Raw genomic sequence first — 14,589 nt, 5'->3', positions numbered from 1 at the left:
ATCCACCCACCAGAAATTAAGCAATCTATCCTAGTTTTATTATTTTTTTGAAGGCTTACAAAGTGCTAATCACTAGAGCATTGATTTCCAGGCTCTGCTTTTGTGATAGCCTGGGGTATCTCCAATTACCTCATAGATCTTAGGGGAAAAAAATTCCAAAAAATTTTCAGAAGAAAATTAATTTTAATTTCTTTTAATTTGAAATATAAATATTTGTCATTGAAGGTAGGAAGTGTGTCACAGTGGGACTTGGTAGGCTGGAGAGTTGTAGAAAAACAAGCAACAATAGCCTATTGAAATTGCACAAAGCTCAAAATCATTATGCTCTCCCCTAAAAAAAGAAATGTTATTCTTATTCCTAGGAACTTAAATTCTAACACACACCTTGTGACAGGCACAAAAAGGAACCAGGACAAAACTCATTCCAGGACATTTCCTCAAAAAGAATACAAATAAGGTGTGTCACACATTTTTATACATAAAATAAACACGATAATATCTAATAACACTATTATAATATTATATTTGCCTAAATTACAGTTATCCTAAGAAATGAGAAAATCTCTGGAATAGAACCAGGATTGTTTTTTAATTGTCCATTAGAAAAAGCAAAGAATAAAATTGCCTGCAATGATTTCCTTTTGAGATCATTCACCTTATTTTTAAAATACAAAATCAAAAACATATTGAGACTCATGGTGAGGCCGGGCAATAAAACTGAAGCAAACTGTCTCCTCTCTTCAGCTTAGGCTCAGCAGCTTCAGCAAGCCCACAGTGCCAGCTTGAGACTGGCAAGGCAACTAGCATCACACAAAACAAAATCTTAATTTTTCAGTTCTAACTTTTTCCACTGAGAACTCTCTCCCTTCACCTTTTCTCTTCCTTTTCTTCTGAATTTAGGTCTTTCTGTTTAGAGATGCTCTTCCATTATGTCAGATGCCCCCAACGTCAAGGATAAACAAAGATAATTTTATTTTCACATTAAGATTCATCTTCCAGGGCCATATTCCATGAATGAACGGCTCGTACAACACACTGCTAATAATAAAATCCACCAACTGTGCCAACACAAGTGTGAGAACAGTGAGGGGAAGTGAAGGCTGGCCAAAGGAATTCTCCCATACCTAGAGCACAGGACTCCTTCCAAGAAAGCTGTCGATTCTGCATGCTTATTTACTTGCTTATTTGCCAGAAAGGTATTCCTTTAAAAAAGTGAAAATAAATAGCTCCTACACATTCTCCCTTGTCTTGAAACCACTATTTCAACTAGAAAATAAACTCAAAAACTCCATCTGTTGAGAACTATACTGGACAAAACACACCAAAATCTGTGGAAGGAACAATCTTACACTGGTTGGGAATGGAACTGGGAACAAGGAGGTCATTTCCCATTCAAATTGAAATGTCACCAGGAAATACTGTAGAAAAATCAAACACATGGAGAGGGATTGCACATGTCACAAGCTCATCTCAGCTGACCTCCCCAATATTATACTCTAGGGTTACTGTCATTAAAATGTCTGGAGTCCAAAGAGCATTCTGGCTGGGCTCCCACCCACCCTGTGGATTAACTAGGACCATTTTTCCCTTTTTAATCTCAGGCTTGTTTTCCCTTGCAACATAAAAAGAAATGCTTTGAGTCCACCTACTCCACTATAAGTAAGCCAGTATGAAAAAAAGAAAGCAATTTGAATAATTACTGAAGCAAAATATATTTAGAAAATAGAACATTCTTTTACAATCTATATCATTTATTGGATAAAATATAAACTTCTACCCATTGTCCAAGCCATCCTCACCCCCATACTTTTCATTCATTCTTCATCCACTTAACAAGTATTTATTCAGCATCTACTATGTTCAAAGCACATTGCTGGGCAATGAGTTTGCAGCCCTGGACTAGACAAAGCAAGTCCTGTCTTCTGGAGCTGAAATTCTCATTCAGAGAGATATAATATATATATACAATTTCAGAAAATTATAAGAACTGTGAAGAAAATATAATTGTGTAGAGCAATAAAGACTGATTTGAATAAAATTTTCTAAATATGAAGACAGTGTCCTGCTTCTTAACAAGCAAGAAAAAAACAGTCATAGACGTAACATTTTAGATTGGTTCACCAGGGAAGGGCTCTCTAAGGCTTGAGCTGGTTCTCTGCTGGAAAAGAGATCCAATCATAATAAATAAATTAAAAAAAAAAAAAAAAAAAGAAATTAGTAAAAATGCCCTAAAGTGAGAATGAGCTTGGTGAGTCAAGGAACAGTAAGGAGGAGGGAAGTCTGAAGCATAATGGAAAAACAAAGTGAAGTAAGGCTGGAAATTTGATGCACTTGGAGTTTGGTATTTATTCTATATGCAATGGGCAGCCTTTGGAGAATATTAAACAAGGAAGTGATGTGACCTAATTGAGGTCTTCAAAAGAGCAGAGTGTGGGCTCTCTGCAGAGTCTAATGAAGTGAGGTAAGAACTGAAGCAGAAAATTCAGGATATATTTTGGGGTAAAAAAGAGGATCAAAATTAACTATCATATTTTGAACTTGAAAACTAAGTGGATGGCCAGCCATTAACTAAGATGGAGGAGACTGGGCGGAATAGAAGTTGAGAAGGGTGGAAATTTATTTATTCAAACTCATTCCTCACAGTCCTTGAATTTATGAAAAATTGACCTTTTTTTCAGCTCTCCTCATTTTTTCTGTGTGTTGTAGTCTCCTATGTAGTTCACAATATTCTAGCTTGCTGGCTTGCTTTTCTACTTCATTCTCACCAATTCCAAACTTCAGCTTAAACTCTAGTTCCTCTAAAAAGCCTTTACCATTAGAAACTCTCATCTTTATAATTATCCCTCATTAATACTAATTTTTCAGATTTTATAATGAATCTTTTACTCTATTTTATACTCAGATCCTACTGAATTTAGACAAGCATCCTTGGCTTTCCTCCCTTTTCAGCCCCCCACTGCCCCACCTCCCAGATGTATCCCTGGCTTATTCCTGATGTCCCACTGGGCTCTGTTTCCAAGCCTGAACTTTGCCCCACCTCCTCACCTCCTACACACTCTCTAACTGGCATTCCCTTCCCATAGTTCTTTGTATCATAATCTTGCAAATCTCTTAAGACGCAGATCAAGGGTCCCCTTTTCAAGAAACCATTCTGGACCCCCACCCCAATTAGACGTGATTTCTCCATCGCCATCCCCTAGGAGGCAGTGGAGTATAAAGGTTGGCACCTCCAGCTTTGTGCTTAGATTGTCCTAGTAAACATGCCCACCTCTGCCACGTCCTATGTGTGCACCCTCAGGTAGCTTATTAAAAGGTATAGGTCTCGGTTTCTTCATCTAGAAAGTGGGGGAGAGTAAAAGTGCCTGCCACGTAATAAGGACTCTTATAAGATATTAGATATTTTTTTGTCATTTTTATTTCAGCATTCTTCAGCTCTCTTGTGAAAATAACTGTGTTCATTGTAATGTAGTTGCCTTTTACCCACCAGATTAAAAGCTCTCTGAGAATCTAATGCAGCTTTCTTCATCTTTGTGTTTGACAGGTATTTTAGGAATATTTATTGATGAATGAACAGTGAACATAAAGTATACTATTTTAAGGGTTATTCAATCCCTCTACCCAAATAGATTTATCCCCTGTAAAGTAGAATATCTTTTCTTATTTTAAAATTCCAGATAGTACAGTAGGCCTAAATACTACATTAAATATATGTGTTTGCATATATATAATACAGACTGTATTTTTATATATACGTATACCATATACACTGTATATATGTAGTATACAGTATGTTTTTAATTTTTTAATTTTCTGAATTATGAAACTCTTGAATACTCCATATCAGCAATGCATACATCATGCTAAATTCACCAGCATTGCTACTTTTAAAAAGGAAAACAATCTTTTCATTTAACATAAACATAGGAATAGCCACAACAGGGCATCCTCCCAGCTCACAAGAATCTTCAGGCCTCTGAAGACCTGGAGTAGGCGGGAGGTTCTCATTAGTGACATGTACTCTCTAATCAAACATCAATTAATATTTATTGGACAAAGCATGTATGCAGCACACCATGCTGAATGTTTTGTACACATTTTGTAAATATGGAGACACTCTGCTTTCACACAGAATAAGAAAGACTATGGTCATGACCATAAAAAATAAGAAAAAACATTCATGTCTCTAAAGGGTTATGAAAAGTATTGTATCTCATTTCATATAAGAAAGGAAACCTTCCATGAACAAGTAGATCTTGATTGGCTTTGAGATATGACAAGGACAGAATCTAATGAGAAATCAAGGGAAAGAATATGGATTTGACACTAAATCAAGGGTTGATTGTAGCTTGATTTAAAAAAAAAAAACTAAACACAATATGCTAAAATAGGGATAAAAACTAGATTAAAAGATAAACATGGAATCTCTATATCTTTCTTCACAAAGTATCACGTAAGTTAGAAAGGATTTCCTACTGTTTCTATTAAACATAATTTTATTATATTCTTTGTTCCTAGGTTATCCCATGCTCAAATAATTACAGATATAAATCACACAACCTTGCATAAAGAATATTATTTTTCCCTTGTGATGAGCTGGTATCAAAACTCTTAATATAGTCTATTATAGTTCTCCTTTGTTCATTTTTCTCTTTCTTTTTTCTCCTTTTCATCTTTCATTTCTTCCCTCCTTTCTTTCCTTTCTTCTTCTTCTGAGCCTTCCAGCATTTGTGAATAATTTGGTCAATCCTTCTAGCTGACAGTCTGCCTCTCCAGTTGCTAGTCAGCAACTATGTTCTATTCCACAGAGTGAGTTATTTAACTGCACAAGTTCTTGTCTCCAATCCACATTCTTCTTTTCTCGGTTGAGTTAAACTTGTTTCATCATCCTCTAAAAAAAGTAAAAAACACTCCATTCTTACATGCAAACTCAAGAATCCAGGATAATTTCTCCTGTAGCATCCATTTAAACTCTCAATATTTCCATTCACAATCCAACTGCCTATGGCATATCCTGAATTCTGATAAAAACTTATCTAATTCTATCTGTAAAATTCATCTCTCCTGATGTCTGATTGAAAAACTCCCTAAAATACACTCAAACTGAAACAAATGGGTAATGAAACCACCGAGATAACTGCTGCCTGCTCTGTTTCTTAATTTCTACTTACTTTTTCTTATACCTTCAGTGACCTCACATCTAGTAGGAATTCCACAGATTATGCATTTGATTTATATAAATTTTTGACCAATGTCTTCTGCCACATGCATTATTCCTCTGCTTAGCTACTAACAGTTATTTCTCCATTAATATTCACGTTAACTAAGTGGCAAAGCCCATAATCTCAAATACAAAACTGGTCAGCTCTATTTAGAGTGAATTCTAAGTAGATCTCTTCCTAATTTTACATTTGCTCTTCCAAATAATTGTAAGTATTTATTTGCTCTCACCTCTCCTGTTTTTCTATCCCTCTGCTCAAAAAAAGCAAAGTATGTTAATATTAAGAGAATTTACTCTTCATTCATCAAGATTGATCTTTGTCACTGCATTTGCTTGCTTTTTTATCTGTTGAAAATTGGAACATGAAAGCAAAGAAATGAGTGAGACAGGTCTCTGGGAAGAAAGACATTTGATATTACAGTAATATTGCAAATATATAACTTTTTCCCTCCCCCACCCTCCACGCCCTCTTCAAAACTGACGCTGAATTTAGGAAATGAAGTACAATTGCTTTTTTAAGTGGAAATTTAGGTAGAAAATTTAAAAACTTTACTATGTTTTTAAAGTAGAACTCTCCCACAAGGGTAGATTTTGGTCTGATTTGTGTACTGCTGGATCCCCACGTCTACACAGCACCTTGCCACATAGAAAGGGTTAGCACAATAAATGTTAAATGAATAAGTTTCTTTACAAAAAAAAAAAAATTAAAACGTGTTTACTAGCTGTCAAAAGAAGGTTCCTTCATGCACAAAATAGCATCAACTGTATAATTTGTCCAAACTTCCTCCTTTTGAAGAGTCAACAAAAGAACTGTAACTTTTTACCTAAGGATCAAAGGTGTCAACCTATTGGCCAATGCTACTTTAAAGTCATGGATGATGGTCTTTGGCTATTTTTAGATAATTTCTTTTGTTTCAGGCTTGAAAAGAAGTATTAACAAAGATCAAAAAATAAATCACTGATTCAGAGCAGGAAAATGCATATTAAGAGTTTCAAAATATAGTATGTAGAGGCTGTGAGTTAACCTTTCCAGAATGCAAACCAGATCAAGCATTAGATACTTAAGTCTTACATTGGTCCCACTTGGGACCCATCAACATAAAAGGAACAGGGAGAACTTAGAGAATTAAAAGTCTGAAAATGAAAGTGAAAAACAATTAAAAGATTATGAAGTAACCAAAGCATTCTCAATACATAACATAAGCCAGGAGGTAGGAAAATACAACCAAATTGCAATGATGGTTAACTCTAGATGGTGGAATTATGGATGAGTTATTCTCTTCTATAATTCTCCATATTTCCAAACATTCTACAGTAAATATGTAAACCAGTGCAGTGAAAAAGAAAATACACATATTTTTTGAACTAAGGAAAGCCAAGGATGAAAATCATGTGCCATATAAAGAAAAAATATTAAAATTGCATAGCCAAAACAGAGAAGGCTCATTGGTGACTTAAAAATTTTCATATTTTTAAAACAGCCATTTAACCCAAACCTACTTCAAACCACACAGGATAGGTTTGCTTCTCATTTACAGATATGTATAATACTCACACATATGCACACACATATTCATACATACACACACACTTATACATATATATAGATGTATTTGTATATATGTATTTGTGTATGTACACACACACATCTGTGTATGTGCATACAAACACACACATATATATAAATACTTACAGGGAGTAAGGCTCTTAGGAAAAGAGAAAAGGGCACACAAACCATGTGAAAGAAGAAATAACAGATAATTAGACTATTGCTTAAGGTAGCAGCTCTAAGAGGATCATTTTGGAATGTGAAGGTGGAGACCAGAAAAGAGGGAAAGGGTTATGCTTTCCCAAGGGGACATAGCAGAATCTCAGGAAAAGATATGTTACTAAAAAGAGATATAGTTTAAAATAAAGGTTTAAAACAATGCCTACTGTACCACTGTCAAAATCAAAGTATATCCAAGGAAGTGCCCCAGGTATGAACGTACATTCTGGGGGAGAAAGCATTTGAGAATTCTCAACCTAGCTTCTTCTCAGTGAAAGACCCTGCAGAGCTGAAAGTCAACATGGCACAGGCAGTTTTCTCATAGGCTGCGGCCGGCTGCTCAGAAATGAAAAGTCTTATTGAAAAGGAAGAGAAGACCCAAAATTAAGCTTTAACTGTTTTACAAAGCTGACGAGGAATTCTCCTGATGTCTTTATATCTTGATCCAAAATTATTTGGGGGAATACAAACCCCAACCTAGCAACTTCCTTGACCCATCTGTGTCTTAGAAGATGTACCATCCTAATAAACGGTGACCTCTCTCTAGTACCATAATTGCACCATAAAGAGGAACAGCAGGAACACTCCCTTTAACTCAGAAGAATTATTTTACTGGCAGAAATATCAGGATAGCAGGTGCCATGGAGGGCATAGAGGGTATATGGGTTTTTCCAGGCTCTTCAATTCATGTTTGTATAGATAGCTATCCCCCTTTGACCTCATGACAATGACATGCAACCACAGATATCTAGGATTGGTTTGGGTCAATCCAAACATTCACACATTCACACTAGCTCTAGACCAAGCAGATGGAAAACACAACCAAACTTAAACCCTCCATTCTGGATAGGGGCCCCTACAGGCTCTCAGAACTCCTCAGGCAGTGCTGCAGCCATCCAACACAACCAAAGGAAGGAGTCAATGAGAAATTCACCAGCTTCTTTCCTCAAGAAGAGGCATCATGAGGATTTACCCAGCACCTCCTTGTGCCGGCTACTGTACTATCACTTTACATCCATTATTTCACTGCGGTCCAGAGATTATCCAGTTCTGGCTATTCTCCCTGAAGTTAAGTTGGGCAAATTCAGAGATCCTTGGAAGGCTCCCACTAGCAATAACCAGAGAGGTGTTCAGCCTGAGCACAGGAATCGCCTAGCCTCAATCACTCAAAGAGGATGGGACTATACAGGATTATTGGAAGCCTGGAAAATTATTTTATAATGGAAGGGCTGGCACCACTACCCTGCATCAGAGCAAATTCTGATGGAGTTCCAAACCTGAATCATTCTCCTCAGGGTTATTGGCTAACCATATTTAGCTCCTATATATCTCACTTGCTCATTCTCTCTCTCTCAGCTTTGCTATATACCCTCAAGAGACTGAAAGGGTTCATGAAATTGGTAAAACGTAACAGAGATCAAAAGGTGGCATCACCCTGCCCGTTCCAACAGCACTATTACTCTCACTTCCACCCACAACCCTTTGATTTTCTTATGCTTATGGAACCTTGACAAGAAGGCTTTCCCTATTCCTATCCATTTCTCTCCACCTCACTCCCTTTCCTTATTCCATCCTCTCTACCTGCATGTGCTCATGCACACACACACACACACACACACACTCTCATACACACTCACCCTCATACCCATCCTTTTTGCATCACAGGGCATCAAAAGAAAACATCCAGTCCTCACTGAAGCTATGCACGTATAACCAGTCAGAATCTGACTTAGTTTGGGGGTGGTTTCAATTTATTAGTTTCACAGTCATTAATCGATGCCACACAAGGATGGATTTCAAATACCCTTTCTTTCCACGGTAAGTTTAGAGCAGATACTAAGTTCGATAGAATTCTTTCTACATTTCTCTTAGGAGTACAGGATGTTGCCAAAAGATTACTAGAGTAACTGGCTGTCAGTTTCTCTTTGTTCTCCATAGCTCAGAAACCTGCAAAACTCAACTGCATTGAACACGTTGCACAAGCATTTTTGTTTCAGCAGTGATGCACCACTCGGATAAGGGGCACATAAGTATTGGAAAAAAAACTTTCTGTAAGTTAGCATTCACTCCCAAATGTTTTCCTCCTCTTCTGTAATACTCTCTAAAGTGACATGGTGTTCTCTGACATTCTGCTGGTTAGTGGACCCTTCACTCAATTACTCTTCTGGTCTATACTGAAGAGACGTGAAGGGCATAGCTAAGGAAAGCCTAAAAGGTGGCGAGCTACAAGTTTATGTGCAGTAACGAGGCAGTCATATCCTTCTGCTTTTCCCTAAAAATCAAGAATCACCTTATCGTTTCCTCACCAAGATTAACTCCTGCTTCCTGAAGAGTATTTCTAAGGTAGACAGCAGAGGTGGTGAAAAAGGGGGGAGCTGAAAAGTCCAATCTGTCAAGCTCTATTTTAGAAGAAAGGAAAACTGAAAAGAGAACATATTTAACATGAGCCATTTCCTGCACTCAGGAGGGAAGAAAGCGCACTGGTAACTGTGCAGGAGGAGATCCGCACTGGTGTTATCTCTGACCTGCAGCTTAGCCCCAGTGTCTCAGCTGCCAAAAAGCTCCCATTCAATGTTGTGCTGAGTTCATCAATGCTCCACGTGTCAGGATCCTAACAGGAAAAAGCAGGATAGGCAGTCTCTCCATTCAACTGCCTGGGGACCCCATGACAACTACAATCCCCTCACAGACAGTCCGTATCAACCTTTGGCAGGTCAGAGCACACAACCCCTTCAGAACCACAGGCTCAGGCCCACACCCTTTCCCCTTGTCAACGTTGTCACTTTAAACAGAACATCGAGCCTTATCACGAAACCCGAAGTAAGTATGACAATTAAGATGGATTGCAAAGCCTGCTTGTGCTTCACAATTAACAATCACTTGGCAGCGGACTCCACGCAACTGTTGGGGGGTATGGCAAGAACTTTATCCCTGCTTAGTGCTGCATTAGCATATTTAGTAGGCTGCAAGACATAATTCCTAAGATATGAACATATTTTTGTCTTTTAAAAAAATCTGCAATTAAGCTATAATACGTGGAAACTCTGCACCAGGCAATCAATGTGCAAATACGAAGATGGAGTTGGGGGAAAGAAATGTTCTCCCATCCACTGGCAACTACCTTGAACCATTAATTGCTTCCAGTGTCACAGGATAGCTAGGAAACTGGGGCTCCTTCCTACCTGTGACAAAATTTAGGGGAGGCTGGTATTTCCCCACCATGCCTGGCATCAGGTGACTGCTCTGTAATTGCATAGCTACAAGCTTTAAGTCCCACATATTATAACAAACAAACAAAAATCAGACCCTGAGATGACCCTAGTGGTTACTTAGAAAACTATGCATTTTTCACAGTAAGTGCTTTTTGATTCTCAATCTCTGAGTAATAAAAGATGCTGATAAAAATCACAACGGCTCTTCCTCAAACTTACCATTATTTTCCTTTACGTGTCGATATACCTTCTAGACTAATACAAAACAAGCCAGGAATATTCGGTCTGGACCAACTTTACCAGCCAAAAGACAAATCCTGGGTTACTATACCTAGCTTCTCTGGTATGTTTATTGTATATATTCAGCTCAAACATGACCCGGGTGGGGGTTGAGGAGGAAAAGAAACATAGCCTGATCTTTCTGAGATAGTCAGGACTTTGTCTTTCTTGACATCTGGGTTGCAAGAAAGCAGGATATCCTGCCAAATTTATTACAGCTGTGAAACCCACCTTGTGACTAAGAGACTGCCAAAGCTGAGGGACACAGAAGACATAGGTGTGGAGTTTTCTGGGAAAGGAACTGCACCCTTTACAGATACAGCCCTTGTAAAAGAAAACACACACAGACACACACTCAAGTTTAGGTAAGTAGCACCCGGGTTACATAGAAGAAAGTATATGAAAGTAACAAATGCACTTCAGCAGAGCAAGACTTTCTTTACAAAACCAGAAGAGTAGCAGATTAAAGCACCTGGCAATCTTGGCACACCAAAAGAAAATCTGAGCTGTGACAAAACAAAACAGGTGTACAGGTATATAACTTTTGCTTTCCAATAATGCCCCTCTCTTCACTGGAATGCTTTGACAGGTGCAGAAGTTCAGGTTACAGTGGGGAAGTGGCAAATAAATCCACAGCATTAGCATCTGACGTGCTTGCTGAGCACCCGGGGATGTTAATAACTGGCAAGGTACACTAATCTCTGATTGCAACATTTGGTTTACCTTAATCTGGAGGGACAGCTGTATTAAAGAGGGAATTATACTAATCAGTTCAAGGCCCTTGCATATAAAACTTCCCATTAGGCTTAAAGTACACCAGCTTATGCTCATTCTCTAGGAGTCTTACATCTGGTTCTGAATAAGGCTGCCTCTCATTTGCAAGGAACAAACTGAAAACAAGGGGCAGTGGGGGCTGACAGTTGCTGGAGGATGGGTGATAGAAGAGTAAGCTACTAATTCTTTGAAATTTTTAACAGCACAAAACTAGCTTCCAGGCATCTTAATAGTAAAAGAGAAAAAAAAAAGAAGACATGTGTTATCAACCCTAGGCCATTTTTTCCTGTTACCGGAGGTGACCAACATAAAATAAAATTGATGATGTCAGTCAAAAACAGCTAAGCACAAAGCTTGGCTTTGTTATCTTAAGTCAGAAGGTATGATAGGCCGTGCCATATGGCTCTAATCCGCCTCTATCTCCCATCACCTAACAGGAAACCTTCATGTAGCATGACCTTATTTGGCTGGTTCCAGGTTAGGGCTGCCCAAAGGGGATTTTTCTGTTTCTGCTATATCCAGAGGTTTATGTTGATTTTTTTCTGAGCCCTGCAAACTATAAATCCGACTGATTACTCTGCACTCTTTTGCTTGACTGAACCTTTACAATCAGACATCGCCGTTAACAATAAGCTCCTAATGAATCAAACTTCTATGACATTAGTTTCACCTAGCTGCCTCTTTCCCATGCACTGTGCTGCTTTGTCAGACCTGGTTTGATGAGAAAAGCTAGTGACACTTGCTGCACCTATTGATAAACAATTCAGAAATTACCTAAAACAACCTGATTAAAAACGACAGGCAAGGCTTACTCCATTGCCCTATAGCAAAGGTAACTCTAGTACTGGGTAGGGAAAATAACGAGGTAAAATAAAATGTCTTTCTTTACCAAGGAGCTTGCTGCTGAATGTGTTTTTTAGGAAGAGACTGAACTTCCTCTGGGATGTTTTAAATCCTTTCAGGTTATGCGATCATCAGTGACACTAGGGACTCCTAGGATTCAGGATAGTTGCCTGTCAACTTTCCGAGATGAACTCCCCGCTTTTTCTATGTAAACATCCTGAACAACCAAACTAATATCAAGATCTTCACTTTCTTAAATGTGAATTCAGTCACTGAGAAACTCAACAGGATGAGTACTAATAATTAGGGAACTATTGCATGGGGATAAAAAGAGGAATTCTAAGATACCCACACACACACAAAAAATGTTTTGAATAAAGTCGAAAAATCTTTATGGAAAAAATCACCTCCCTGAAAGGAGTAACTGAACCTTACCGTGGACAACGAAGCTCTTTTTATTGGGGTCACCCTGAGAGCCTTTGCAACTTCGACACAAGCATGTACCCAGGGGAGGCCAGGCACTCATGAAAGCTTGATTCAAAGACAGAAATGTGTGGGTTTTGCAATTGTGTGGCAGCATGTTGGGAGGGTTTCCATCAGTGCACAGATGCACTTGAAAATCAAATATGGACATGGGGAATGTTTTTTGGAGATGGAAAATGAGTGCTGATGACATGTTTATACTTCACAGATGGATCCAGTACAGAACCATTTTTTGTAAAGAAACAATATCCACCATTTGCTATTTTTTTTTGAGCAGCTACAAAATGGTGGCACAAAAAGTGAATATTTTGCTCCACCTGTTTCTTGGTCTTACAACTGTCTTCCATCCCAAGCGTAATCATTGACTGTTGTAGTCTTATTTTTTCTCAAATGTTATCCAAAAGAACATGAAAAAAGAAATACAATACACAATGGCACTTGGAAGAACAAATGATTTGAAATTAATTTGCTACATTTGAAAAGCTGGGAAACCACAAATGCTATTAAGAAACAAATGCTGACTTTAATCCTGAAAAGTGCGTTTTCTTACAGCATATTTTCTCCTTAAATTTGATATCAAATCAATTTTTAGTATTTTCAACCTAGAATCTAGAATGCCTCCCTTATTCCTTCCTTTGATCCCATGATGAGGACCCTGTATTTATTTGAACCTCTGAAAAATTACAAACACTTAGCATGGTAGTAATTCTAGATATTGCCTTATTGTTGATACATTATAATTAAAATAGTTCATGGTTATAAATATCAATTATGATAACATGGAAATTCACAGTATGTATAGGTTATCTGTTTATAAGAAGACAATTTAAAACATTTAGCTGCCAAAGAATATTACTGATAACACTGCTTGTAAACTATGGTTCACCTATAGAAGATATCAGGGTATTCAAATCATAACTCATTGCCACCATCAATAATATTAACTTGCCATTTCAGGTGTGAAATATTGATGAAAGTGACCCAATTCAAAGATGTAGAGATTGCAAGAAAATGAAGAATCTCTGGATGTGAAATATAAAAATATAAAAAATTAATATAAAAATATATATGATGTCTGCTACATATAGAACAGATGTTAAAATAAGTGAGATTCTGAACACATTTTCAGATATAATGAATAAATATGTTTAAGTATTCTAAATAATATATGACATATTAAGTTTAATTTATTTCTAGGTTTTAGTCAGGCAAACTAACTTCCTGATGCTCTACCTTCTCTACCACCTGCATTCATAACCTACTGAATCCCAAAGTTTACCTTTAGTCAATAATATTTTTATTCGAAGAATTAATCTGAACCAAAGAATTAGAAATAGAAGGTGAATCTCCACAAATGATCCAATAGCCTGAGACTGGATAACAAAATCATGAGAATATAGGTAAATAGAGATGTTCTTTCGACCCTGTAGTTTCTGGCAGTGTACCAAACAAAAATCTGCAGTCTATATTCTATGATTCTAACACCTTGTAATCATCGTGGAACTAGCCAAAAAAGCTTATGTACGCTTCTCTAATTAAGCATGTCTTCAGTTTTATTGCTGGGTTTTGATATATGTGATTTTTATAAATCCTTAGTTGTTTCTTGCCTATGCATCAAAAAACAAAGTTTTCATCAAAGGCTTAATGTTCTCCTAGACTTCCACAGAAAATTCTCCACCTAGCTCTCCACCTAAATTCAACTTATTCAACTTTTGAAAGTGAAGATAAATGAAAGTATATCTTTCCAATTTTAGCAATTCTTAATCGTTATTCAACAAATGTATAGAGCATAGATCTGGGGAAAAAAATAGAGATCATTTTTTCAATTCTTTTATTTAAAATATTAGGGGAATGAAGTCCAAGAGGTGATGTGACATTCAAGATAGGTGCCTAGAACTCATGTTTTGAGGCTTGCTTTATTCCACAAGACCACCCTATTTTCCTATTTTGTGAAACTATAGTTACTGATAGTTAGCTATAGTGGACTAATTTTATGTTGTTAGTCATTTATT

The 14,589-nt window shown here is 37.3% G+C and overlaps 1 long non-coding RNA gene across 7 annotated transcripts in view; it reads right to left on the bottom strand.

Annotated features, from left to right (window-relative positions):
- Positions 1-3,397: 3,397 nt before the first annotated feature.
- LOC119544461 overlaps positions 3,398-14,589 on the bottom strand; it is a 57,061-nt gene continuing 45,869 nt past the window's right edge. For 5 of the 7 annotated variants that reach the window (XR_005218848.1, XR_005218843.1, XR_005218845.1 and 2 more), the window contains one exon: positions 3,398-4,888. This is a non-coding gene — a long non-coding RNA (uncharacterized LOC119544461). Of the gene's footprint in view, positions 4,889-5,448; positions 5,564-14,589 lie in introns of all 7 variants that reach the window. The other 2 variants (XR_005218846.1, XR_005218849.1) reach the window with 1 other exon arrangement.

Source organism: Choloepus didactylus, chromosome 9 (genome assembly GCF_015220235.1).
Source record: "Choloepus didactylus isolate mChoDid1 chromosome 9, mChoDid1.pri, whole genome shotgun sequence".
NCBI lineage: Eukaryota > Metazoa > Chordata > Mammalia > Pilosa > Megalonychidae > Choloepus > Choloepus didactylus.
The sequence above is the reverse complement of the archived record's forward strand: the minus strand, read 5'-3'. Positions and strand labels throughout refer to the sequence as shown.